General features: G+C 40.4%; 1 pseudogene; it reads right to left on the bottom strand.

The window, feature by feature from the left end:
• LOC137235695 (tigger transposable element-derived protein 4-like) overlaps window positions 1-17,223 on the bottom strand; it is a 76,076-nt pseudogene extending 58,853 nt beyond the window's left edge.
• Between the last annotated feature and the right edge of the window lie 10,419 nt (window positions 17,224-27,642).

Below are 27,642 nucleotides of genomic sequence, written 5' to 3' on the forward strand. Positions count from 1 at the left end.
TATTAGGGGATCATTTGAGGACCTTTCCGGCATCATTTCTGGATAGTTTTTGGAATCCTTTCGGGATCCCGTCAGGGTCATTTCGGGGCCTTTTCGGGATCATTTAAGGATGGCTTTCAGGATTCGTCCGGGAACCCGTCAGGGTAATTTCTGGACTTTTCCGAGACTATTTCGGGATCATTTTGGGACTTTTTCGGCATCATTTAAGATTGGTTTTCAGGATTCGTCCGGTATCCGTCAGGGTAATTTCTGGACTTTTCCCAGACTATTTCGGGATAATTTTGGGACCCTCCCAAGATCATTTCTGGATGGATTTCGGGATTTGTCCGGGATGCCGTCAGGGTCATTTTGGGACTATTAGGTGAGCATTTGAGGACCGTTCCGGCATCACTTCTGGATGGTTTTCGGTATCCGTTCAGATTCCCGTCGGAATAATTGCGGGACTTTTTCGGGATCATTGGGGTCCCTTCCAAAATCATTTCTGGATGGTTTTTGGGATTCGTCCGGCAGCCCGTTGGGGTCATTTCGGGACTTTTTCTCGACTAATACGGGATCATTTGCGGGCCCTTTCGGTATCATTTCTGGATAGTTGTCGGGATCCGTTCGGGATCCCGTCAGGGTCTTTTCGGAACTATTGGGAGATCATTTGAGGACCTTTCCGGCATCATTTCTGGTTAGTTTTCGGGATCCTTTCCGGGTCCCATCAGGGTCATTTCGGGACTTTTTCGGCATCATTTAAGATTGGTTTTCAGGATTCGTCCGGTATCCGTCAGGGTAATTTCTGGACTTTTCCCAGACTATTTCGGGATAATTTTGGGACCCTCCCAAGATCATTTCTGGATGGATTTCGGGATCTGTGCGGGATTCCGTTAGGGTCATTCTGGGACTATTAGGTGATCATTTGAGGACCTTTTCGGCATCACTTCTGGATGGTTTTCGGTATCCGCTCAGGATCCCGTCGGAATTATTGCGGGACTTTTTCGGGATCATTTGGTGTCCCTTCCGGCATCATTCCTGGCTGGTTTTTGGTATTAGTCCGGCATCCCGTCGGGTTCATTTCGGGACTTTTTCTCGCCTAATACGGGATCATTTGCGGGCCCTTTCGGCATCATTTCTAGATAGTTGTCGGGATCCGTTCGGGATCCCGTCAGGGTCTTTTCGGAACTATTAGGTGATCATTTGAGGACATTTCCGGCATCATTTCTGTATAGTTTTCGGGATCCTTTCGGGGTCCAGTCAGGGTCATTTCGGGACTTTTTTGGGATCATTTAGAGATGGCTTTCAGGATTCGTCCGGGAAGCCGTCAGGGTAATTTCTGAACTTTTCTGAGACTATTTCGGGATAATTTTGGGACCTTCCCAAGATCATTTCTGGATGGATTTTGGGATCAGTCCCGGATGCCGTCAGGGTCATTTTGGTATTAGGTGATCATTTGAGGACCTTTCCGGCATCACTTCTGGATGGTTATCGGTATCCGATCAGCATCCCCTCGGAATTATTGCGGGACTTTTTCGGGATCATTTGTGATCCCTCCCAAGATCATTTCTGGATGGATTTCGGGATCTGTCCGGGATCCCGTCAGGGTCATTTAGGGGTGCGTTCGAGATCCCGTCAGGGTCATTTCGGGACTTCTTCGGGAATATATCGGAATCATTTCTGGATGGGTTATGGGATCCGTCCATGACCCCTTAAGGGTCATTTCGGGACTATTAGGTGATCATTTGAAGACCTTTCCGGCGTCACTTCTGGATGATTTTCGGTATCCGTTCGGGATCCCGTCGGAATCAATGCGGGACTTTTACGGAATCATTTGGGATTCCTTCCGGCATCATTTCTGGATGGTTTTCGGGATTTGTCCGGGATCCCGTCGGGGTTATTTCGGGACCTTTTCGGGGCTAATACGGGATCATTTGGGGATCCTCTAGGGGTCGTTTCGTGACTTTTTCTGTATTATTTCGGGATCATTTTGGGACCCTTTCGGCATAATTTTTTGGTGGTTTGCCGGATCCATCAGGGTAATTTCGGGACCATTTTGGGATCATTTGGGGACCCTTCCGAGATCATTTCTGGATCCGTCCGGGATGCCGTAGGAGCCATTTCGGGATTTTTTGTTACTTTTCCGGGATAGTTTTTGCACCCTTCCGGGATCATTTCTGGATCTGTGCGGGATCCCATCTGGGTCAATTCCGGACTATTTCGGGATCATTTTGAAATCCTTCAGGAATCATTTCTGTATGGTTTTCGCGATCCATCGTGGATCCCCTCGGAGCCATTTCGGAACTTTTTCTGGAGTTAGTCGGGATAATTTAGGGACCCTTCCTGGATATTTTCTGGATGGTTTCAGAGATCCGTCCGGGATCCCGTCAGGGTCATTTCGGGACTTTTCGTGACTACTTCGGGATTATTTTGGGACCCTTCCGGCATCATTTCTGGATAGTTTTCGAGATTTGTCCAGGATCCCGTCGGCATCATTTCGTGACTATTTGGTGTCATTTAGGGACACTTCCGGGATCATTTTAGGTCTATTCGAAACCGGTAATTCAGCACACATGGCCGTGGATTTACGGCAAATTATTCGTAATTAAAATTCGGTATGTTTTATCTTTAATATATCACAGCTTTTTCGTTCTATTTTTAAATGAATCCTGTAACGAACTATTACAACTATAATTAAAATTTTTTTAATATTTTAACCATCTAAATACCCGAAAAAGCAACACTGCTTTCATTTAAAAACTTCTTTTTGGTTTTAGCTAATTGTAGTTTCACTCCTTTGTTCTACGAGTAGTAATTCTTTCACCCCTGTCATATCAATTAATTTAACTTAGAAACAAAATGTATTTTTTTTAATTCGAAAAAAGTGTATTGTACTATTCATGTAAGCGTGCCCATCAGCTCAGTTAATTCTTTTTTTTTACTGTATTAAAAAATAAAATACATTGACAGAAAAAATTTTTAAACAGACAACTTGATAAGCAGGCTAACGTGAATAGCACATATATTTTATTTTCTCCTTGCGGACGGGGCCGCGGGTAAAGGCTAGTATATTATAAATGGCAAAGTTTGGATGTGAAGATGTTTGGATGTTTGGATGTTTGGATGTTTGGATGTTTGTCCAGACGTTTGTCTTTGTGACTCAATCACGCAAAAACGGCTGGACCGATTTGGATGAAATTTTGCACACATATAGCCAATAGTCTAGAAGGATCTACTAACTATATATTTTTGAAAAGGGGCGTGGTCCCCGCCCCCTAGGAACAGTTATAATTTAATTATTATATTTTTTCGTCTTTGCGACTGAATCACGCCAGAATGGCTACACGGATTTTGATGAAATTTGGGACACAGACAGTAGTCTACTAGCGAAATTTTTTTCGAACATGGAAAGAGGGTGGGGGTCCCACGACCCCTTCGAGAAATTATTTTTCAATAATTTTTACACATTATAACTTTACGTATACTGGCCTTCACCAATATCACAGACTCAAGGGGTCAAATAAGTCGAGGGCTTACAAAGTAAGCAGTGACACCCTCCGCCCGCCCACCCCCCCTTTATCTCACCCTCTGGTGTAAAATCTATAAATTGTTATAACTCAATATAAATTTTCTCCTAAATCAATAGTTTTTGGTATCTGGTACATACAGAACGAGATCTAGACAATTTTGGAGGAACGATCAGTGGTCCTCTCCTCTACTCCCGCCATCCGCCATCCATCAATTGTTTTTATTAGCACGCTTTTATTAGCTTTACCTGTATGTTTCTATGTAACTTTTTATTCGCTCCAATGCGCCTGCTGCCTTATTAACATGGTTTTATAATTAGCTTCACCTTATTTGTAATCCCGTAAGGGTCATATCGAGACCCTCCGGGATCATTTCTGGATGGTTTTCGGGATCGGTCCGGGATTACGCCGGGGTAATTTCGGGACTTTTTCGGGACTATTTCGGGATCATTTTGGGACCCTTCCGGGATCATTTCTGTATAGTTTTCGGGATCCGTCCGGGATCCCGTCGGGTTATTTTGGGACATTTTCGGGACTATTCCGGAATCATTTCGGGACTATTTCGCGATCATTTGGGGACCCTTCCGGCATCATTTCTGGATGGTTTTCGGGATCCGTGCGGGATCTCGTCGGGGTCATATGGGGACTTTTTCGGGATCAATTGGGGGCTCTTCCGGCATCATTTCTGGATGGTTTTCGGGATCCGTCCGGGATCCTGTCGGGGTCATTTTGGGACTTTTGCGGGATCATTTGGGGTCTCTTCCGGCATCATTTCTGGATGGTTTACGGGATCCGTCCGGGATCCTGTCGGGGTCATTTTGGGACTTTTGCGGGATCATTCGGGGTCTCTTCCGGCATCATTTCTGGATGGTTTACGGGATCCGTCCGGGATCCCGTCGGCGTCATTTTGGGACTTTTGCGGGATCATTTGGGGTCTCTTCCGGCATCATTTCTGGATGGTTTACGGGATCCGTCCGGGATCCTGTCGGGGTCATTTTGGGACTTTTGCGGGATCATTTGGGGTCTCTTCCGGCATCATTTCTGGATGATTTACGGGATCCGTCCGGGATCCTGTCGGGGTCATTTTGGGACTTTTGCGGGATCATTTGGGGTCTCTTCCGGCATCATTTCTGGATGGTTTACGGGATCCGTCCGGGATCCCGTCGGCGTCATTTTGGGACTTTTGCGGGATCATTTGGGGTCTCTTCCGGCATCATTTCTGGATGGTTTACGGGATCCGTCCGGGATCCTGTCGGGGTCATTTTGGGACTTTTGCGGGATCATTTGGGGTCTCTTCCGGCATCATTTCTGGATGGTTTACGGGCTCCGTCCGGGACCCTGTCGGGGTCATTTTGGGACTTTAGCGGGATCATTTGGGGTCTCCTCCGGCATCATTTCTGGATGGTTTACGGGATCCGTCCGGGATCCTGTCGGGGTCATTTTGGGACTTTTGCGGTATCATTTGGGGTCTCTTCCAACATCATTTCTGGATGGTTTTCGGGATCCGTCCGGGATCCTGTCGGGGTAATTTTGAGACTTTTGCGGGATCATATGGGGTCTCCTCCGGAATCATTTCTGGATGGTTTACGGGATCCGTCCGGACCCTGTCGGGGTCATTTTGGGACTTTAGCGGGATCATTTGGGGTCTCCTCCGGCATCATTTCTGGATGGTTTACGGGATCCGTCCGGGATCCTGTCGGGGTCATTTTGGGACTTTTGCGGGATCATTTGGGGTCTCTCCCGGCATCATTTCTGGATGGTTTTCGGGATCCGTCCGGGATCCTGTCGGGGTCATTTTGGGACTTTTGCGGGATCATTTGGGGTCTCTTCCGACATCATTTCTGGATGGTTTACGGGATCCGTCCGGGATCCTGTCGGGGTCATTTTGGGACTTTTGCGGGATCATTTGGGGTCTCTTCCGGCATCATTTCTGGATGGTTTACGGGCTCCGTCCGGGACCCTGTCGGGGTCATTTTGGGACTTTAGCGGGATCATTTGGGGTCTCCTCCGGCATCATTTCTGGATGGTTTACGGGATCCGTCCGGGACCCTGTCGGGGTCATTTTGGGTCTTTAGCGGGAACATTTGGGGTCTCCTCCGGCATCATTTCTGGATGGTTTTCGGGATCCGTCCGGGATCCCGTCGATGTCATTTCGATACTATTTCGGCATCATTTGGGGTACCTTCCGGTATCAATTCTAGATGGTTTTCGGGATCCGTCCGGGATCCCGTCGGAGTCATTTCGGAATTTTTTCTCGACTAATACAGGATCATTTGGGGACCTTATCGGCATCATTTCTGGATGGTTTTCGGAATCCGTCCGCGATCCCGTCAGGGTCATTTCGGGACTATTTCGGGATAATTTGGGGTACCTGCCGGCATCATTTCTGGATGGTTTTCGGTATCCGTCCGGGATCCCGTCGGTGTCATTTCGGGACCATTTGGGGTCCATTCCGGCATCATTTCTGGATGGTTTTCGGGATCCGTCCGGGTTCCTGTCGGGGTCATTTTGGGACTTTTGCGGGATCATTTGGGGTCTATTCCGGCATCATTTCTGGATGGTTTTCGGGATCCGTCCGGGATCCTGTCGGGGTCATTTTGGGACTTTTGCGGGATCATTTGGGGTCTCTTCCGGCATCATTTCTGGATGGTTTACAGGATCCGTCCGGGATCCTGTCGGGTTCATTTTGAGACTTTTGCGGGATCATTTGGGGTCTCTTCTGGCATCATTTCTGTATGGTTTTCGGGATCCGTCCGGGATCCTGTCGGGGTCATTTTGGGACTTTTGTGGGATCATTTGGGGTCTCTTCCGGCATCATTTCTGGATGGTTTACGGGATCCGTCCGGGATCCTGTCGGGGTCATTTTGGGCCTTTTGCGGGATCATTTGGGTTCTCTTCCGGCATCATTTCTGGATGGTTTACGGGATCCGTCCGGGATCCTGTCGGGGTCATTTTGGGACTTTTGGGGGATCGTTTGGGGTCTCTCCCGGCATCATTTCTGGATGGTTTTCGGGATCCGTCCGGGATCCTGTCGGGGTCATTTTGGGACTTTTGCGGGATCATTTGGGGTCTCTTCCGGCATCATTTCTGGATGATTTACGAGATCCGTCCGGGATCCTGTCGGGGTCATTTTGGGACTTTTGCGAGATCATTTGGGGTCTCTTCCGGCATCATTTCTGGATGGTTTACGGGCTCCGTCCGGGACCCTGTCGGGGTCATTTCGGGACTATTTCGGGATCATTTGGGTACCTACCTTCATCATTTCTGGATGATTTTCGGGATCCGTACGGGATCCCGTCGGGGTCATTTCAGGACTTTTTCGGGATCATTTGGGGTACCTAGATGGATAGTTTTCGGGATTCGTCCGGGATCCCGTCTGGATCATTTCAGGACTTTTTCGGGATCATTTGGGGTATCTTCCGGCCACTTTTCTAGATGGTTTTCGGTATCCGTCCGGGATTCTGTCGGCGTAATTTCGGGACTATTAGGGGGTTATTTGGGGACCTTTCCGGCATCATTTCTGGGTAGTTTTAGGGATCCGTGCGGGATCTCGACGGGGTCATATCGGAACCATTTGGGGTACCTACCGGCATCATTTCTGGTTGGTTTTCGGGATCCGTCCGGGATCCCGTCGGGATCATTTCGGGACTATTTCGGGATCATTTGGGTACCTACCTTCATCATTTCTGGATGATTTTCGGGATCCGTACGGGATCCCGTCGGGGTCATTTCAGGACTTTTTCGGGATCATTTGGGGTACCTAGATGGATAGTTTTCGGGATTCGTCCGGGATCCCGTCTGGATCATTTCAGGACTTTTTCGGGATCATTTGGGGTATCTTCCGGCCACTTTTCTAGATGGTTTTCGGTATCCGTCCGGGATACCGTCAGGGTAATTTCGGGACTATTTGGGGATAACTTGGGAACCTTTCCGGCATCATTTCTGGATAGTTTTCGAGATTTGTCCAGGATCCCGTCGGCATCATTTCGTGACTATTTGGTGTCATTTAGGGACACTTCCGGGATCATTTTAGGTCTCTTCGAAACCGGTAATTCAGTACACATGGCCGTGGATTTACGGCAAATTATTCGTAATTAAAATTCGGTATGTTTTATCTTTAATATATTACAGCTTTTTCGTTCTATTTTTAAATGAATCCTGTAACGAACTATTACAACTATAATTAAAATTTTTGTAATATTTTAACCAACTAAATACCCGAAAAAGGAACACTGCTTTCATTTAAAAACTTCTTTTTGGTTTTAGCTAATTGTACTTTCACTCCTTTGTTCTATGAGTAGTAATTCTTTCACCCCTGTCATATCAATTAATTTAACTTAGAAACAAAATGTATTTTTTTTAATTCGAAAAAAGTGTATTGTACTATTCATGTAAGCGTGCCCATCAGCTCAGTTAGTTCTTTTTTTTTACTGTATTAAAAAATAAAATACATTGACAGAAAAAATTTTTAAACAGACAACTTGATAAGCAGGCTAACGTGAATAGCACATATATTTTATTTTCTCCTTGCGGACGGGGCCGCGGGTAAAGGCTAGTTATGAACATAAAAATCATTTCCTTTGCGCTGTAAAATCTAATTTATTGCTACTAAAGTGGTTTTGCAATAACAAATATTATGTATGTATGCTTGTAAATATGTGTATGTACGACAGACATATGTAAGTTCAATTTAAATTGGGGGTTTACTTCATTATTTTATGTCGTATATTTGTTTGTAACATGATGTAGGCAGGGTGCATTTATTTTGATTTTTACCGATGGCCAAAAAGGCAAAACGTTCTCCAGAAAAAAATTTCGATTATGCAACAAGTAAGGAAGCCTCAGTCAGGCAAGGCGAAAATCACGAAAGGTTTCTTAACTGAAGAATGGGTTGTATGGGATACATACCATATATTCGACCAATCTCTATGATTTTTTCAGACAACAAAGAATGATCTATACGGAAGCACTCGATGAAATTTGAAGCCTCTAGCTGTTAAAATGGACCAGTAATTACGAAAAGCTTCCTATCTGAACAATCGGTTGTGGGGGATAAATGTATGCTATATATGGACCGATCTCATCCATTTTTCTGACAAAAATATGTACAATAAACGAAAGCATATGGTGAAGTTTGAAACTTCAATCTAATAAATTGAGGAAGACATGACAAAAATCGTCTTTTCTGAAAAATCGGTTGTATGGTGGATATATGCTATAGTGGTCCGATGCGGCCGCTTTCAACAAATATCTAATCGGACACATAAATATATATGCTCACCAAATTTTATCAAGGTATCTCAAAAAATTAGTGACTAGTTTGCATACAAACAGACAGGCGCACAGACGGACAGACAGACATGGCTAAATCAACTCAGCTCTTCATCCCGATCATTTCGGTATACTTATTGGTGGGTCTATCTCCTTTCTTTTAGGACTTACAATTTTGCTATTCGTGACAAAGTTAATATACCATTTCATTTTCATGAAAGGTATAAAAAGCGCTAACGCCTTTTCAATCACAGAATTATTTGTCAAAGGAAAGTAGCTACACAAATATTAATATTATATTATCTTTGCTTTTCAACATAAATGATGCATCCATACATTTGTAGGATGGCAATCTCGATTTATTTTATGTTAGATACACGATAGACATTATTTTACTGCATCGAATCTGCGAATAGATTTTGAAACAACGAAATGACAGAAGAAAATGGAAGAGAGATTCACAAATGAAGTGCGTTTAAGCTCCACTTGACATGATGAGTTGTGTCCCTGTCCAGTAATGCAACTGGCCACAAAATTACTACTTTTGTGGGGGAAGCAGCAGTAGAGTATAGGGATCTGTTGAAGGTAAACAAGCGCGGAGATAAGAGAGCCTCATGGAGAAACTTCTGTGCTTCGCACCACATAGGGGCGACTACTCACTAGTTGTCATCAATGCCCTCCAACGGGAATCCGAGGAAACATGCAGTTTTATATAGGTTGGACCAGATATAAAGGGATGTTAGAGTTATTGGTTCTACCTCGCATTTGAAAAGATAGTTGGTTGGTGTCATGTGGGGACATATTACAATCGATACATACATTGGTTATGCCGGGGTTGTTTTTGGAGCAAGAGTATAATCTAAAACAGTAACCAGATCACAATTGAACTAGAGTGACGCGCGTCTCCCTGAGGAGGTTGCTTTCCCCAACAGCGAGTTTATGGTATTTGTCTTTAACAATGCGGTTTACCCTGGCATAGCAGCCCGACGATGTTTTGTGCATATCTCTGCGGGTATTTTCTCTCCTTTATGGGCAGTATTCTAGCCTCACTGTGCAGATGACGTTCTAGGGTCATAAGAAGACATAGCTACGACGCTGTTCTGAGCGAGGTGTTTTGACATTTCCCTATATTTTCCTCCGATATATTTTTTTATGCTCGGCGACCATATTGGGACGCGTAGCTAACAAGCGGCCGGACAATAAGTGGTTAAGAGCGTTTCTGCATCTTTGCCCCAAGTGCTGCCGGCAGAAGACTTGAGGATTTTGTTGCATCTGCATCTTCGCCAAACTGATCGAACGTCACCTCCAGTAGGGCAGTCGGTAGATTCATGTCATCGACGTGGATGTCCAATATTGTCGACACTGGCCATGTCCACATTGTAAATAAGGTCACTAGGATATGGCTGGTGACAATGTATGATTTCCCTTTGTCAAAAATACTGGAAAAATTAGGGAGATAAGTCATTGATTTTATCTGTTGCCATTATCGTACATTTATCGGCGTAGGACACAATGATATCTCCGTCTAGTGGTAATGGGAGCTTTGGTATGTAAAAGTTAAACGAAAATGGTGCAGGACACTACCATGTGGCACCTCTTGTTTAGTTCTTCCGGTTTTTTATATAACGTTCCTGAACTGCACCGATGCCTGCCGACCACACATGTAATTTGGGGTCCACCTCTTTAGTTGGGAGGATGGGTGGACATTTCCAAGCCTTGCAGTAACGTAATGCGTTAGACTGTATCAAAGGCTATTGATAAGTTTAGCGCTAAGAGTACTGTTCTTTGGTAGGTTTTTAATTCAGCACACGAATTATCTGTGAGTAGATGGCCTTTAGCGCGGTGGAGGTGTTATGTGCTTTTCGGAAGCCATGCTGATGGCTAGAAAGCAGCAGGTTCGCGGTGAAATATGACGGCAGAACGGCTTCAAGTATATTGGCTACTGACGACAGGAGGCACATTGGGCGATATGAATATATGTGGTTGCCTGGTTTTTCTAACTTTTTGATAACATATCGATAGCTTTCTGACAACAATTCGATAACTTTATGACAACAAGTCGATAACTTTCTGATAACAAATCGATGGCTTTTCGATAACTTGACGATAGAAAGTTGGTAGCAATCCGATAACTCCGCGAAAGCGAATACATTTTCAGATAATATATCGAAAACTTTTTGATTGGAAGTCGATAGGGATCACTCCGATTACAAAGGGATGTCTTTTCGATAAACAATCAGTAACATGTTGATAACATATCGATAATTATTCGACAAATGATCGCCGTAAAAAATCGATAACACGGCGATGTCTTTTCGATAAACAATCAGAAACATGTTGATAACATATTGATAAATATTCGACAAATAATCGCCGTAAAAAATCGATAGCTCATCGATATCCTTTGGTAGCAATAGAAAATTTTTAAGAAATCGTTAACAAAACGATACGACGTCCATACCTCGTCGACAGCACACTTATAAAAAACCGATAACTCGTCGAAAAGGAATCGATAACACGCCTGTAGCCTGTCGATAATAAACCGATAGCTCAACGATATCAAACTGTTAACACTTAAAAAAAAAAAACTGATAACACAACGTCCGGCTGCGGTTTCGACTTCTGATCTTTGCTTTCTCTCATTTTCTTTGTTCCTATCCATGCCTTCCCTTGCATTCTGCATTTCTTTTGATGCACACCTAAGTGACTTTGTAAAAAACAAAAAGCAAGCTACTCAAAAACACTCTCAAATAATGACAGGTGGAAGCAGAGAAAAATTGCAAAGCACAAGGATGCATAAACATTGACTTGTAGTACTGGATGGTTTGAAATGGAGCACATACATTGTATACATCACCCACTCGTGATAAAAAGAAAAGTGAAGAAGAAATGGAGGCGAAGACGGAAACGGAAAAGGAAATAACGCTTGTTAACATTTGGTTTCATATTATGACAAATATAAATTAGACAACGAGATCATACAAATGGCATTAGATGAACGATATAAAGATGTAGATATGTGGAAGTGATTTAATTTAGTAGTTCACATGATTCAGTTGTTTAGCTGTTTTCTGCGGATCCGTAAATCATATTTGGTCAAATGTGTAAAAAGAACAATTTAATCAGGAAATGTAAGTTATCCCTGACTATCATATCAAGACCGATAGCTTAGTCTAGGTCGACCGCTTAGCGGAACTTCATAGCGCCTAACTAACTATGTCACTGAGCAAACCAGCTCCTTACTCATGCGTTGTTCCGTTTAATAGGAGGGCCGCATAAGGTCGGTGACCAAGAACAGCCAACCCTCTAATGCAGAGCGTTATGCGAACCGAGGATGTTTTATGATTTCCTACCCTTCTGTTTTGCTGTGCGAACAGAGCTTTCACAAAACCGATCCGCTGCCTCTGTAAGATATGCTTATAAACCGATAGTTGTGAAGAGGAGCGTCCAAAGCGGATAAGGAGAAAAAACGAGAATCGAAATGCAATAAAGAGGGCTCAATTGCAGTACCGCTGCGCTTTAGAGCCATGGTCGACCTAACCGAATGAATGAGGCTGCGGAAGGTACTGGGAACCAATATGGTAACAAAGAGAAATGGTGATATAAGCCATACATGTAGTGGACCTTATGACCACTTCAAATGGTTATAACAATACGAAATGTTCACAACGTCAAGTTTCAAATGGTTTGAGTAATGCTCGTAGCGTAGTTGCTGCTTCTAGATCGAACTGCTAGAATCTTAGTCTGACGAGCGCAGAACACGAACACAGCACATTTTTTATAGTTTTTTCAGTAACCCGCACATTCTATATCTGCTATCACTGACGAGTCCGAATTTGGTGTAACGATCATGCAACCCTAGAATGGCCTAAAAGAATGGTTCCTAGCCTTCAAAGGCAAGTTACAAGAGCACGGTTCGAGGTGGCGAATATTGACCTGATCCCTATCATACCTACTGAGGGAGCGCTGAGCTTGTAGCAATACAAACCCCGAGCATTTGGAAAAAGGATTGGAAGATACTTAGGACACCCCGGCATGCAGAATGGTGTCATAACACATACTTAAAATCAACAATTTCACTAAAAATATGTATGCTGTAAATGAAGTTTCGAAACAGAATACAAACAACAACAAACAACTATGATCATAAGACGATAGAAGCAGCTGTGGTGGAAAGAGACATTCAAACCCTTAGAACATGGCATAAGAATGAGGCCCATTATGAAGATTTTCAAAAATGTATAAGGATAGCTGCTGCAATAACAGCATGAAGCTGCGAGCTAGCATGACATGAGTTAACCAGGTCATGCGCAGCGTAAAATGACGGACGGCTAATCACGGTCTTCAGCAGGAAACAGAACAAGCGGAGACCGTCATCCTCACGAAGAGGCAGATTCCTACTAACATTAATATAGCATTGGAGGAACGCGCTTTTCAACCTAATATCTGGTGATGGGCCGGACAGTAAGCTCTCTTGCAATAGAGAATGAAGCTACGAGCTAGCATGGAATGAGTTAACCGGGTCATGCGCAACGCAGGACGTTGTTTGACTGATCTGGCACTGTCTTTAGCTGGCAGCAGAAAAAGCGGAGATCGTCATCTTGACGAAGACGCGGATCCTTACTAGCATTAATATGAAGAACACGCTTCTCATCCTAATATCTGGCGATGGGCAGGGCAGTCAGCTCTATTTCTTGGAGTAAATTTGAGGCGCCCAAGCCTCAGTGACAAACACAAGCGGTCCAAAGCCATGTTCTTGAATCGGTCGAGAAGTTCTATACTCTTATACGGTGCAGAAATCTGGAAGTATCCAGTGACAAAACGGAAGCCACCCTTAACCCTGTTCAATACAGATGGGCGCTGTGAATTGCTTTAGCTTACCACACGGTCAGCGCAGAAGCTTTCATTGTTGTTGCGGAAACCATGCCGATACACATAGCTTCTCGCTGTCATACAGGCACGAGAAGAATTAATTGGTCGCTGGCAACAATAGTGAAGCTTCATTACTGCAATCAAGTGTAACGGGGAATCAATTCTCGAATGGTACCCATGCATTTCAGAAGCCGAACTGCCCCAATTATTAAAAAGATACGGTAACTTTTGACAAAGGCTGAATTCTGGAATTGCCTTTACTGCGGCAATAAAGACGATGTAAGCCGTACCTTATTGAAATACATTACTTCGCATGGTAGGGAAGGAGGGTCAAAAAGACATCTGGCGACCTATACCAGAGCAGTTAAATATACCATGACCTGAGGTAGAGCGGAACGTGACCTACATGTTTCATGCCGACTCCGAACGACAACTGCAACGCAGATGAGTTTTCACTGAGAAACTTGTCATGGCAGAGATACACTCGGGGTGTTTGCCAGAGCACTGTCGAGGGTCGACCCAGCCAAAAAAAATCGACATTTTCGAAAAATGGTGAAAAAAGGGATAGTTCATTGCCAAAAATCGATAAAGTGTTGAAACTTGATATGTGGCTTGACTTTATGATAAGAAATAGAAATTTGAAAAAAAAAAAATGAAAAATGGCCGTCGCCATTTAAAAGTCTTCTAAGACATAAATCAAAAGCCATTAAAGATATCATATTGAAACGTAATCCATGCATTGTCCTAACTTTTATTTATATATGTTGAGGAAAGAAATGTAGTCGAATGGCGACCACGCACACTTTTAGAAAAAGTCGATATCGACATTTCGAAAAATGGAAAAAATTCAATAATTCATTACCGAAGACCGATTTATTGATGAAACTTGAAATGTTGGTTGACTATATGACGAAAAAGGAAACTTGGTAAAATTTTGGAAAATGGCCTTGGCATGGTCCAAATTTAGAGGAAGAATAGTTCTTAAAGCCGTAAATTACTTTGCGGCAAACGGGCAAAGCAACATTAAAAACTTAGACAAAAGTTTTTCTACGCGGGGTCGCCCCTCGGCAGTGATTTATCAAACATTCCGAGTGTATTTCGGCCATGGAAAGCTTTTCAGCGAAAACTCATCTGCCTTGGAGATGCCATTCGGAGCCGGCATAAAACATATAACTAGGTCCCGTACCGCCAATTTGTAGGAAAAATTAAAACTAGCACGACGCAATTTGGAAAAGAAGCTTCGCCAGAAATCTCTGTAATTGTTTTATAGCTGCTTACGGAAGGCGATTTACATGTGTATAAGTTTTCATATTATTTAATAATGTAAGTAACATTCCTCTTTAAATATATTTTTCATATGAATATATGAAGGTTCACGTTGGGCATATAATGTTCTATTATACTCGAAGTTAGACTTCCTTACTTGTTAGAATTGAAAAATACCCTTTCCTGAAGATTCTATTGCTGATATTCGCGAGCCTTGAACCCTCGGCCTTTGGCATGATAAGCCAGCTACACTACATCAGCCACCGAGCTAGTGTATTTGAAGCACATTCTCCTCATAAAAGGAGCGGATGGTTGCGCAGTCCATTAAAGTGTACCTGAACTAATGCTTACCGCAGTCCCATGTGCGACTAATTGCGCGGCCCACAGGAGGTTTTAGTGGGTTATGCTTCAAAAAAGAAAGGAAATCCCGTCCCCCTTAAAAACCCCGGTCAGAGCATTAAGCATTTCCTTCTCCAACGAAGCTCTAAAAAAAATAGTAACCATTCAATCGTGCAATGTATAGAATTACAATTTACATCGCTAGATTTCCTACACGCATCAGTGAATTTAAGTATTAATGACTCATTGTGGTTTGGCGGTTTTAATAAAAATATTACTTTTCATTCATGTGTCTTGAACCCAAAATTTATTTATTCATCAAGTCAAATAAAAAGAGCTTAAAAAAGTTTAAACTCACTTGAAATATTTAAAGATGGAATTTCATTGTGCGCTTTCAAAGTAATTTACCAAAATCCACCTCAAATGCTTTAGCGATATAAACAAGCATTGCTTTAATAAATTTAAGTCAAATACAAAAAATCTTACATAATATGAAAAATTTACTTACCTGTACAGTGAAATTCCTTATAATCGTCGCAGTGTTTTTGTCCGGCTATGGGAGATGTCCGCTTATAAGGGATGAAATCACAAAATATATACCACACATATAAATTATATTGTACATAGTTTATCTAAGAAATTTATGGAAGTAAAGAATATTTGCATACTTTAGTATTACATATTGTTACGAATATTAGCAACACTAAGGGGTACTGTCATCTCTTAGCCGATGCTAAGCAGTGACTGTATGCACATCACAATCTCAATCATTATGTCTACACATATGTACGTACACGCAGCGGAGAAGCAACGCACAAACACATGCAGATATCTTATCTGAGATATGCAATTATAATTGTGGAAGTGTCGCTCAAAAATACACGCGCATATGAGAGCTATATACGTACATCTGTAGTTATAATTATATAGCAGTAACTAAGTAAATTCTGGAAGCACCTAGAAGATGCAACGAGGAAATAAGAGAGTATAAAAGGCAGCAACAGTAGAGGCACTACAATCAGTTTTGAATAAGCACGCTATTTGTCGAACAATATAAGTGTTATTTTGAAAGTAGTCTAATAAAGACAATTTTGCATTACAGAATAGTGGTGTTATCTATTCAACAGTTTAGTCATTCGAACCTTAGTAGAAGATCTGAAATAAGAGGAATTGCAGTAAGTTCGTTACAGTATAAAAACATATACATATATCGATTAAGTACATTGTTCATTGCACTCCTTATCTCCAGCCATGTTAGCACAGAACAAAATTGTGAGTCTTTCTTTTGGTTTTTTACCGCCCACGCACTTTTCGGATTTAAGAGCTAGGGTTTTTTCAGGTAAGGCACGAAAGAAAAAGCCACTTTTGTCTGCATTTTTAATGTCTTGAGGCTTGTAACCGGTCAACAGAGATGGCAGTTTTGTCCTAAACTGTTCAACACCATCCTGGTTTACATCTGAAGCTTCACCAGATACACATTTGAAAGCAACATTATTCCTTATTCGCCACTTGTTTAACCATCCATCTGAAGCATTAAAATTAGGTACACACAGTTTGCCTGCAATTCCCATTGCCTTTGCTTTCAAAATGAGACAAGAAATCGGAGTGTTTTAACTTCTAGCCTTAGCGAGCCAATTAAAACACATCTTATCTATTTCAAAGCCGCCTTCTTTAAGAAAACTTCGCTTTTGATAAACATTAACTCCAGATTCCCATTTATAACGAATTTTTTCTTAATTTTTATTGATTTCAGCAGCTTCTGTTTTGCCAATATTGAACCTTTCAAAGCAAAAGAAACGTGTACCTACTACCATTACATTTTTGGGCTCCCCATACTTTACATTTTTGCAACTCCACGTACTGATAATTTATCTTTTTCGAAAAAATTAATAATTTCCATTTTTTCTTTAATAGAAAGTACCTTCTTTTTCGGCGCCATATTATTACGAACTTTGAACGCAAACATTCGCATGCAACTGACTTAACAAACTGAAAACTGGAAAACTACCCTTAATTTGAAACACACGGCTTGAATGTGTGCATACATGTTAAAAGGGGAATCACCTATTTCACTTTTATAATGAACAACAAAGCTTGCTTGTGATATTTTTGAATTTTGTCCGGTTATGAGAAATTTTTTTATGAAAATGTTTTGAAATTCTATGTCCGCGTCCGGTTATTAGAGTGTCCGTTTATTAGGATGATATTTGTATGAAAAAATGAATGACACACCTGTTTGCTCAAAATCTGTCCGGTTATTGGACCTGTCCGGTTATAAGGACTTTCCGTAATGGGGAATTTCACTGTATTCAGAAAAAAAATTTCAAAAATAGGTAAATACAAACTGAAATTTGCCCAAAATAAATAATAGCATTGTTAGATAAAAAAGTTTTAGTAATGCGGTACTAAAGTGGCATCAGCAAAACTCGAAGGAGTAAAAAGCGCAGCGGGGGAATTAAAATTTCGAACAAAAAATTTAAATCAAGTAAAACGGAATGAAAAATTTCAAACACTTTGCTTTTGCTCCAAACTTTTGTCGCATTGCCATCAATTTTGCTTTTGTGTTCAACTCTTTCTTCTTTGGAGTTTAGGTTTTGCTCTTCTGTTGTGTGGGCAAGGATACAATTGAAGGATGCATTAAATGTGCAGCAATGACAACGCTTCGCTTTATGTACGCTTCGATGTCCACTCAGTTAGCTGGCGAATATTTAGAAGTCATCTAAGCAGCACGTCGGCTACCGCTTATCACATCTGCAGAACTCGAGGGAGTCATGACAGTGGAAGCGCAGAAATTGCCTTTAGATGGTGAAGAAGATTTATTCTTGTAAGCGTTTATTCTAAGCGTTTATCCTAAGCTTTATTTGGAAAAATTCAAAAATAAAATAAAGAAGTTAAAAGAAATACCGAAAATGGCAAACAGTTAAGTGAAGCAATGATAAGAGAGCAACTATAAGCCAGGAAATGTATGAAAATTAATAAATACAATGAACTAGTGTACCCGGCAGACTTTGTCCTACCGGAAAGTTGTTTTACATACATTCAAAAGTTGATCTCGATTCCCCTTCCCTGTCTATGCAATTCTCGTTTACTTTATCGTTCCGTTTACCTCCCTCCCACTTCCGCTCCTGTTCCTACTACCACTCCACCTCAAACTCTAACTCTCTCTCCCACTCTCCCTGCTACTCCCACTGCACCCACACTCATATATGGAATCTTTATAATAGATTTTGTATACCTTTTTCATATAACTGTGGAGATAAAGCACACAAAATATGCTCGATTGTTTTCTCCTGCAACACGAAGGAAGTCAGCTGCTGAAAAATCAGAGAAATGGGCTGAGACTGCCTTGCCTCAACAACTTCAAATGTGCGGTTGTTTACCTCATCATTAACTTAGTTTCTAAGTGCGTCTACTTCTCCACATTAAAGGCGGCACGCAGCGATGTTAGATTAGTATCGGTTAGGTTGTAGAGAATATTAGGTGTCAACTGAACTGGGTCACTACTACGAAAATGTCAAAACCTCAAAATATGGGGAAAACGTGGACAGGGAATACAGAGGTCGGAAGGACGGGATGAGCTACGAAAAGGTAGGCAAAGGTGAGACCGGTGTTGGTTATGGAGGACAACATTAGGTCTCAACTGAGTTGGGGCACTACTACGAAAATGTTCAGGCTTCAAAATCTGCGGAGAATGTTGGCAGGGAATATAAGATGGTGGTGGAGATGAGGGGTTACTAAAGCACTTCCTACTACCATCGGAAGGAGCAAATAAAAAGATCGTTGAAAGGTTCAGCGCAAACAACGATGCTAAATTTGAAGTCAAGAAAAAGGTACTAAAAGATAAGAAAGGTCAGAAAAAAAGTAGGAAGAGCTCAAACCACACATTCGGCTCCCCCCTTCGTATGCAAGTAGCCATCAAAATTAACGGGAAGGAAAAATAAGGGCAGTCGTACGGTTTTTGATAGAGCGAAAGCTAATGGGACAGCGGGGTAGTATTATTCGGCGGTACTGGCTAGTAAAATGGATTCAAGGGTAAAGTAAAACAAAGAACTTAGGAAAAATTAATGGTAGGACACCGCTTCGAAAACAAGGATAGACAACGATCTCTCAATCGCAAATAATCAAAATGTACTGCGAGGGAAATCTAAAAATATTTAGCAGATGGTAATAGGAATATATATCAATGTAAAAAAAAAGCTTGAGTCATGGACGATAGTGGAATGAGAGGAGGGCTTGGAGAGCAGTAGGGAAATTGCAGTAAACATAGACAATTCAAATAGGAAAAGAAACTCTCACTGGGCTGCAGTCAAAGCATTTAGAGGACAATTACTCCTGTCAACCACCTTACGTTTCCAAACGGAAGTCCGTGCCATATAGAGGGCAGATAGACTGATCAAATACAATATCGTTTCAAGGTTCTAAAAGAAGATCTTTATTGACAGACAGACTGCCTTAAAGAAACTAGAATTCAAATCGATAAAATCGTATATTCTACAGAGGTGTCAGTTTTGATGCCGTCTATGGTGGAAGTCATTCCATTGCCTTGTTCAAGTGAGGGGATCTCTTTGTCTTTGTGACTACACGTCTCCTTTTCCTCAGCTTTGGACTGGACTGATGATTGATACGTGAGCAACAGGAGCTACCGTTCGAACCTTATAATGACAACTTCGCGAACAAGCACCTACCATTGTACTGATCCGGAAATAAATAGATCCTACAAGCTGCAAGATCACTGCAGCGTTTTCTAAGAAACTGTATAAGCCGTAGCCAAAGCAGTAGAAACACTGGAAAAGAATAGCTTAAACTGCAGCCGCGTCAATTTATATTGACAACCAAGCAACAATAAGGGCAATAACCTCGCATAGCACAGCATCCAAAAGTGTGTCGGAGTATAAACAATCCCTGAAAAAGAATCGGTAAAGGAAAAGCATGCATCTATACTGGGTCCCAGGGCATATGGGAATAGATGGGAATGAAAAAGCGGATGAACTATCTAAAAAGGGCGCTCCCTTGAAGCTTGCTGCGCAGACGTCCCAATGAGATTGGGCGAGATTAAGAGAAGGCGGGAGGTGCACATGAGCGACCGAGCGGGAAAGGCGTGGGTCCAAGTGCGGGGCTGTAAAGTGTCGAATATTATGTGTATGTCTTACAACCTTAGATTAACAAAGTTGCATCTATCATTAAAAAGAGAGCACTGTAAACTCATGATAGGAATGCTAACTGGACACTGCCTGCTGGTGTCACATGCCTTTAAATTAGGCTTGTTCGGTGATAGCAGGGGTAGGAAATGCCGCTTGGAGTAGGAAACTATAGGACACATTTTGCGTTCGTGCCCTGCGCTTGCCAGGCTAAGACTTCGGCTATTAGGAGTGATACAGCTGTCAGATCTACAAGCGCAAGTGGCATAGGTCCTAGAAGGCTTCTATTATTTGCCAAGAGGAGTTATTTTATAACATAAGTCCTGGTTTTTGTTAGGGGTTTTCAGTTTGGTCGTTAAAAAAACTTCTGGTAACACTGCAGGACTCATTTAGTCTAAGTGAGGTCCTCAAGAATTGGCAAGTGCAACCTAGCCTAACCTAAGCACCTACCATAACTATCTACTTGGGGAATTCGAGACTAATGAAGACATCCAACTCCTTAACCGCCGCGTCCGCTACTGGTGGGTAGAAAGTCGTCTCCCGCTAGTAGCCACCCATCATTCAACCGCAGCCTCCGCTATTATAGCGACGCTAAGCTGTAGCCGTCGTCTCATTTTACTATTGCGACCGTTAATCACTCAATTTTCAGCTGCTGGTGCCCCTCACTCCCTACTTTCTAGCCTCTAGCCTTGGAATAAACCCACCTTATACTCAAAAACTACATTAAACACTCTCACTTCCTAATTTTTCCAAGCTATTTTGTGTTTGATGATAATCATTCAAAATCCAGTCGCATTTTTAAAAACTTTCCTACAAATATAATCTTTCACACGACGTTAAACAGCAACTAACTGAATACAAAAACAAAAATTTTTTTGAAGATTTTGATAAATGTGGTTTGCAAAATAAAAATATTGGAAAAGCTTTGCGCTTTTATTTGTTACAAAAACTGCAGCTGAAATGTTCACACAAGAACTATGCAAAATATATCAAATACACAAGCATGTATGTATGCGCATATATATTGGTGTATACTAGACTGGGTCGAAAAAAAAAGTTGCCAATGTCCGCCCTTAAATTTGAAGATTATGTTGAGAGGGTTTCGGGAAAATTTTTTTAAATTTTTTTTTGATCCTTCGAAATACAGCCCAAAATGTTTTTTCGTTGCAACTTGGTTATTTGACGTCCGATTTTTAAAATTGGTATGTTATTATTTTGGCCTTGAGAAGCTTCTCATTTCCGTTTAATGTCCTTTTAAGCTATGAAGTCGTTTTCACATGATGAACGACTTCATAACTTCAAAGGACATTAAAGGGAAATGTGAAGCTTCTCAATGCCAAAATAATGGCATATCAATTTTAAAAATCGGACGTCAAATAACCAAGTTACAACGAACAAACGTTTTCGGCTGTATTTCGAAGGATCAAAAAAAATTCTAAAAAAATTTTTCCGATACCCTCTCAACATAATCTTCAAATTTAGGGGCGGACATCAGCAACTTTTTTTTTGTATGGGGACCAACCCAGTCTAGTGTATACCTACGCATTTACATATAAAAGTATATTTAACTTGGTCCGCTCTGCTCTCGATTTACTACAGATTTTATTTGTCACTTTACGCTTCCCAATGCAGGGGTTAATACAATTACTGTTTTTATAGTTCTTGTCTTGCAAAAAAAAAACGCTAACTCAGTACAGCAAATAGTTTAAGAATAAAATTTCTAGACGACGCCATAAATAACATATGAAACCACAAGACATTTTAAGTGTTGTATTTCTGTCTGCAAAAACAAAATGTAGTAAAATACTAATACGAATCTTCTGGTTATTTCTCACATTTAATGTTCCTCACACGCCCGAGCACTTAGCAAATAGTAAGGAAGATTTGAAGTTATTTATCTATATTAAGCTGGGTCGATTTATTAACCTATATCGTGCCATCGATTTTTCGATAAGTGTTGGGCTCAAGAAAAAAAGTTCCACTATGCATACCCAAAAAATAAATTTCGAGCCTGCAAAATTTGAGTTTTTTGACTTTTTTCTTTGATTTTTAAGGTTTTTTCATGACCTACTTAAAAAATTTTCATTTGATTTTAAAATTTTCATGTCGATTTAGAAAAAAAAGATGAAAATCCTCTTACCTGAACAGTCGGTTGTATGGGATATATATTATAAATATGTCCGATCTTGATGATTTTTTCGGACAATAATCTATGCCCAATACGTAAGCTTGTGGTAAAATTTGATGTTGCTAGCTGGTAAAATGAGGCAGGAATGGGGCAGAAATGGCAAAAACCCTCTTTCTTATTGAACAATCGCTTATATGGGAGATATATGCTATAATGGTCCGATCCGGTCGATTCCGAAAAATGTCAAATCCCCCATCAAAGTATGCCTGCTTACCAAATTTCATCAAAATTGAGGGACTAGTTTGCGTTCAAACAAACGGACAGACGGGCAGACGGACGGACAGACGGATATGGCTAAATCAACTTAGCTCGTCGCCTGATCATTTTGGTATACTTATTGGTGGATCTAACGGAAACATATACATAAAAAATGATTTCGAGCCTTGAAAATGAAAAAGAAATCGATTTCGAACAAAACAAATTCCAAAAACCAAAAAAAAAATTTTTTTTAAAAACTGTTAATGCCAACATTTTTATCGCATAATTTTAAATAGGATAGGAACTATGAGACAAATTTCTGAAGAAACCCTTAAAAAAAATGGCGAAAAAACCAATTTTTTCACCAAAACATTCCTCAAAACCCAAATATCGAAAATTCGATGGCACGATACGGGTTAACTTTCATCCAGGCAAATCAACCCAGCTTAATGTATATGCAACCAAATTTTGAATTATAGTAAGTATTTCTTGTGTATTATATGACCGCCAAAATTTTACGCACCAGTTACGAGCATTTAAAACAGCTTGTGGTAACATAACTCATGTACCTTTTGGTAATCATAAATAATATTGCGGAATAGTAACATTGCTATAATTCATATAAAATTATATTTATTACGTTGGAGTCAGTGAAGTGCGAGCCGTCGGGCAGTTGTAGCTAACAATTTTGGAAGTCATAGCTGGCATAGTAATTCGCATTGAAATGTGTTATTATCGTAATAGCCATATATGTTTTATGTGGTATTGTATAGCAATTGAAATATTTTATAATAAAATGAAATTAATTCGTACTGGCTAGGGTTGCCAGCTTTTTTTTACCTGAAAAGGTATATTAATGTTGGTCCGAATATTTAAAATTTATGCGCTGTAAATGGAAAGGTAAAGATCCACACATAAGTATACCGAACTCATTATAAGGACGAGCTGTCTTGATTTAGCCAAACTAGTCTGTTTTTTGTTTAAACGCAAGCTAATTATTATCTACATTTTTGGTAACACAGTGGATACAGTCAGTCTATTTGAGGTCTTTATTGACCGGCCAGTTCAACTTAACCTTATCGGGTTGTTAAGGGTTATCAACCTCGTAGAAGGTATTGATTTAGAAATTTGCTATGAAGAACTGAGTTTATCAAAGAGTTACTGATTATTTAAAAGGAAATTATCGGTTTTCTCTCGAAAAGTTATCAATTGTTTTCAGAAAAATTATTGACAAGTTATAGATATGGCGCCAAAAAAAAAACGTTATCGATACGCTTTAGAAAATTTATCGATTTATTATTGAATATTTATTGATTACTTATAGAAAAGTGATCGATGTGTCACAAAAAGTTAGCGATTTGCTATGCAAAGTTATCGACTTTTTTTCGGAGTGTTACCAATTCATTATCGGTGTATGATAGATTTGTTATCGATGGCTCATCGGTTTGAAATGTTATTTATTACGCCCATGATAAAAGCTGCCGCCCTTGCGCCAACCTTCGTCCTCTGTTGTCGCCCTGAAGACGCTACAGTGATCGAACAGCTCAAATTTCTGGCTGAATATTCTCCCACCCCTTCCCCCACTCCACCTCCCAAATTTGGTTTTTAACCACAAATTTTCCGCAGCAAAACTATTGGCAACACTGTTTTTGTCATATGCAGGCATACTGGCCTATTTAAACAGCATGAATTGCACACATCATTAATGCCAGTTCAAGCACTGTCCAACGCCCAATTTGAGCAATGAGAATGCAAATTATGCAAATATGAATGCGAATGCAGTGAATGCACTCATTTCATTACGTTTTGCCTACTGAGCTAAACTGGTTGTACAAATCTTAATTTCACGCTTGCGGGTTTTTTAAATTTCAGTTGTAATTTGCATTTTTCAAACTATTTACAAAACATGCAAATATATAGAAATACAAATTTAAAAGTGTGAAAAACGCAATTAAGGTAATTTTTCGTATTAACACATTCCAATGCCAATTGCATAGCTGCAATTTATGGAAAACCTAGTTACAAAATCTGTTTTAATAAATCTAATGCAGTTTTGTGCGAAATTGTTGCTTAACCACCAAATCAATGTTCATTTAGTTAAGGTAAAAATCAGGTTTTTCAAATATTTTTGTGCTCCAAAATGTCACGTTAAATGTGTTAATGTTAAGCACATTAACTAAATGAGCAAAGTTGTGCATATGGCATAAAAATTTGGCCAATTTGAGTTATTTCATAGGCCTTTCTTTAGCTATTTCGAATATTTATTGCATTTGTGGACAAAACTAATTGGTCAAAGGGTTTGTGTGCCAAATGCAATTTTTCCTATTAGTTAATGTTTTATTAAATGAAATTAGGAGTCCATTTTGTTAATCGAATTGGGAATTAGAAAGCATTATTCAAATGAAATGAAATATTTTATGTATAAACTAATTGTATATATGTTTTTTTCTATTTTTTCTTGGTTTGCTATATTGATAAAAATTAGTGTTGTAACAGATCTTCGATTACAATTTCGATACGCCAGAATTTCGGGTTGATTTATACAGTGGCCTGACATAAGTTTAACGGCCAAAAGATCAATTGATGTTATTACCACTTCAAATAATAACAAGGCAATTGACTTTATTACCTTCCTTAATTTGACGGTATGCCCATTTAGGAAATTTCGTTTGATCTTCGGGAAAAGGACAGCAATTTAAAATCAGCACAAAAACAAATAACTTCGGCAGGATGTGTTAGACGTTTAGCTGCATACATTTTTCTTAATACGAAAAGCCCTCACTGGTCCACTTTTTAATTCAATTTTGCAATCAAAACTTTCCACTGCTGGTAAGAGGTTTAGAAGAGTAGTTCACAACGCCGATAGAGATTCTAATACAAACGCAACTTTTTTGTGTTAGGATGTGTTTATATTGTGGCGAATATTAGCATTTCTAACATAAATATGTTGTTACTAAATAATCACAACGACAGTAAGCCATTATCACACACACAAGTAGAAAGCAACGAAGAATATTCCACACACATAACCAGCAGCCTGAAGCGAAGAGATTATTTCGCATACACATAGTACGGGTCAGCAGATAGGAGCGAAGAAGGAAGGGAAACAATTACACATCACGTTATCATCAGCTAAGAGGAGAAGCTGTTACTCATACGTACACGCGCATATAGCTAGAAGAAAAACCTAAACTACAGATATATATGTATATAGCTAAACAACCAAGTATGAGATACAACTGTTCCAGCAGACATGTTCGTGAAAAGTCTAGACCTTAGGAGGAATAGATGAAGGAGGCTAACTGAGAGTATAAAAGCAGCGCCGTGCAATCGATAAGGAATCAGTTTGTTTTAAACACGCTATCAGTGAAGTACGCGATAATTGTAATTGTGAAGTAGTGTTGTAAATAAAGACCATTTTGCCATACAGAATATTGGAGTTATTTATTCGACAGTTCAGCTATTCGAGCGTTAACAGAAGGTGCATAATAGTCATAATTTCCCAAAATTCGTTACAATATGCATGTTTGAGCATAGAATTCACACACGAGCTTCACTGATTGAAGTACAAGCTAAAACTGATTGACTGATCGCTTTACTTAATCTCTGTCGCTGCGCTCGTACGACAAATTGATTAACAGCTTTTCGAAGTTCTGCGAAGCTTTCGAGTGCACCACTGGTTTAAAATATGCCCGCGGTATGTGTGCCGGTCGCAGGAAGTGAATAAATAGCATGGCTGTCGAATCGAGAAAAATGTATTACGACAAAGGGAGCATTGCATGTTGTACATCACTTGTGCCACCCTATAACGGTCGTGTACCGCGGGGAGCAGGAAAATCCAGTTGTAGTCTTTATATACGGGGCTGTAGTTTTACCTCAAACACGAGAGGAGTACACTTTTGGGAAAGTAGACAATGAAGCATACTCAAAGGAGCTATACAGTCTCTTCTCCACTGAAGTTGACAATAAAGCATTATCTTCGGAGTAATGCCGACCCTTCAGCTTTCGAAGTTGAAATGTTTGAAACCGTGTTCGGCTATGATGAACGGTGACATTCGATCTAGTGTAAATATGATTAGTAAATGAGTCTTTATGTCGTAGACTCAAGCCCATACCCATATCGTACAAAATAAATTCTAGAGTCACCCCTGGTCCCCCTTTATGGCGAAATCTCAAAAAGGCGTCTACCTATAGAACTAAGGCCCACTCCCTTTTAAAATACTCATCAACACCTTTCATTTGATACCCATATCGTACAAACAAATTCTAGAGTCAGGCCTGGTCCACCTTTATGGCGATATCCCTAAATGGCGTCCATTTATAGAACTATGGCTCACTTCCTCTTAAAATACTCTTTAATACCTTCCATTTGATACACATGTCATACATACACATTCCAGGGGTACCCTAGGTTCTTTTTACAACATGGTGATTTTCCCTTACTTTGTCTCCACAGCTCTCAACTGAGTATGTAATGTTCGGTTACACCCGAACTTAACCTTCCTTACTTGTTTTTCCGATATTTTCTTTTGATTAATTGATAAATTGTTTTTGTACTTTACATTCTTGATTGCACTAAACAAAGGCAATATTTGTAGCACACTTTCAGGCAGACTTTCCTATATATTATGATATATTGTTTTGTTTATTTGGTTTTATTCATAATGCAATTTAGTTTAGTAGGTAAGTATGTGTTCCACTTACCTTGCTCCCATTTACGATTCCCATAAAACAAATTTGTTAGTTCCATTTCGATTCTGGTAAATTCTCTTCAATTGCATCACTAGTAAAAGTTATACAAATCCAATTAAATTTTTTTATGATCAATAGATGAAATTTTATTATATTTTATAATATGTACTTACAT

Source organism: Eurosta solidaginis, unplaced genomic scaffold, assembly GCF_040869045.1.
Source record: "Eurosta solidaginis isolate ZX-2024a unplaced genomic scaffold, ASM4086904v1 ctg00000428.1, whole genome shotgun sequence".
NCBI classification, from domain to species: domain Eukaryota; kingdom Metazoa; phylum Arthropoda; class Insecta; order Diptera; family Tephritidae; genus Eurosta; species Eurosta solidaginis.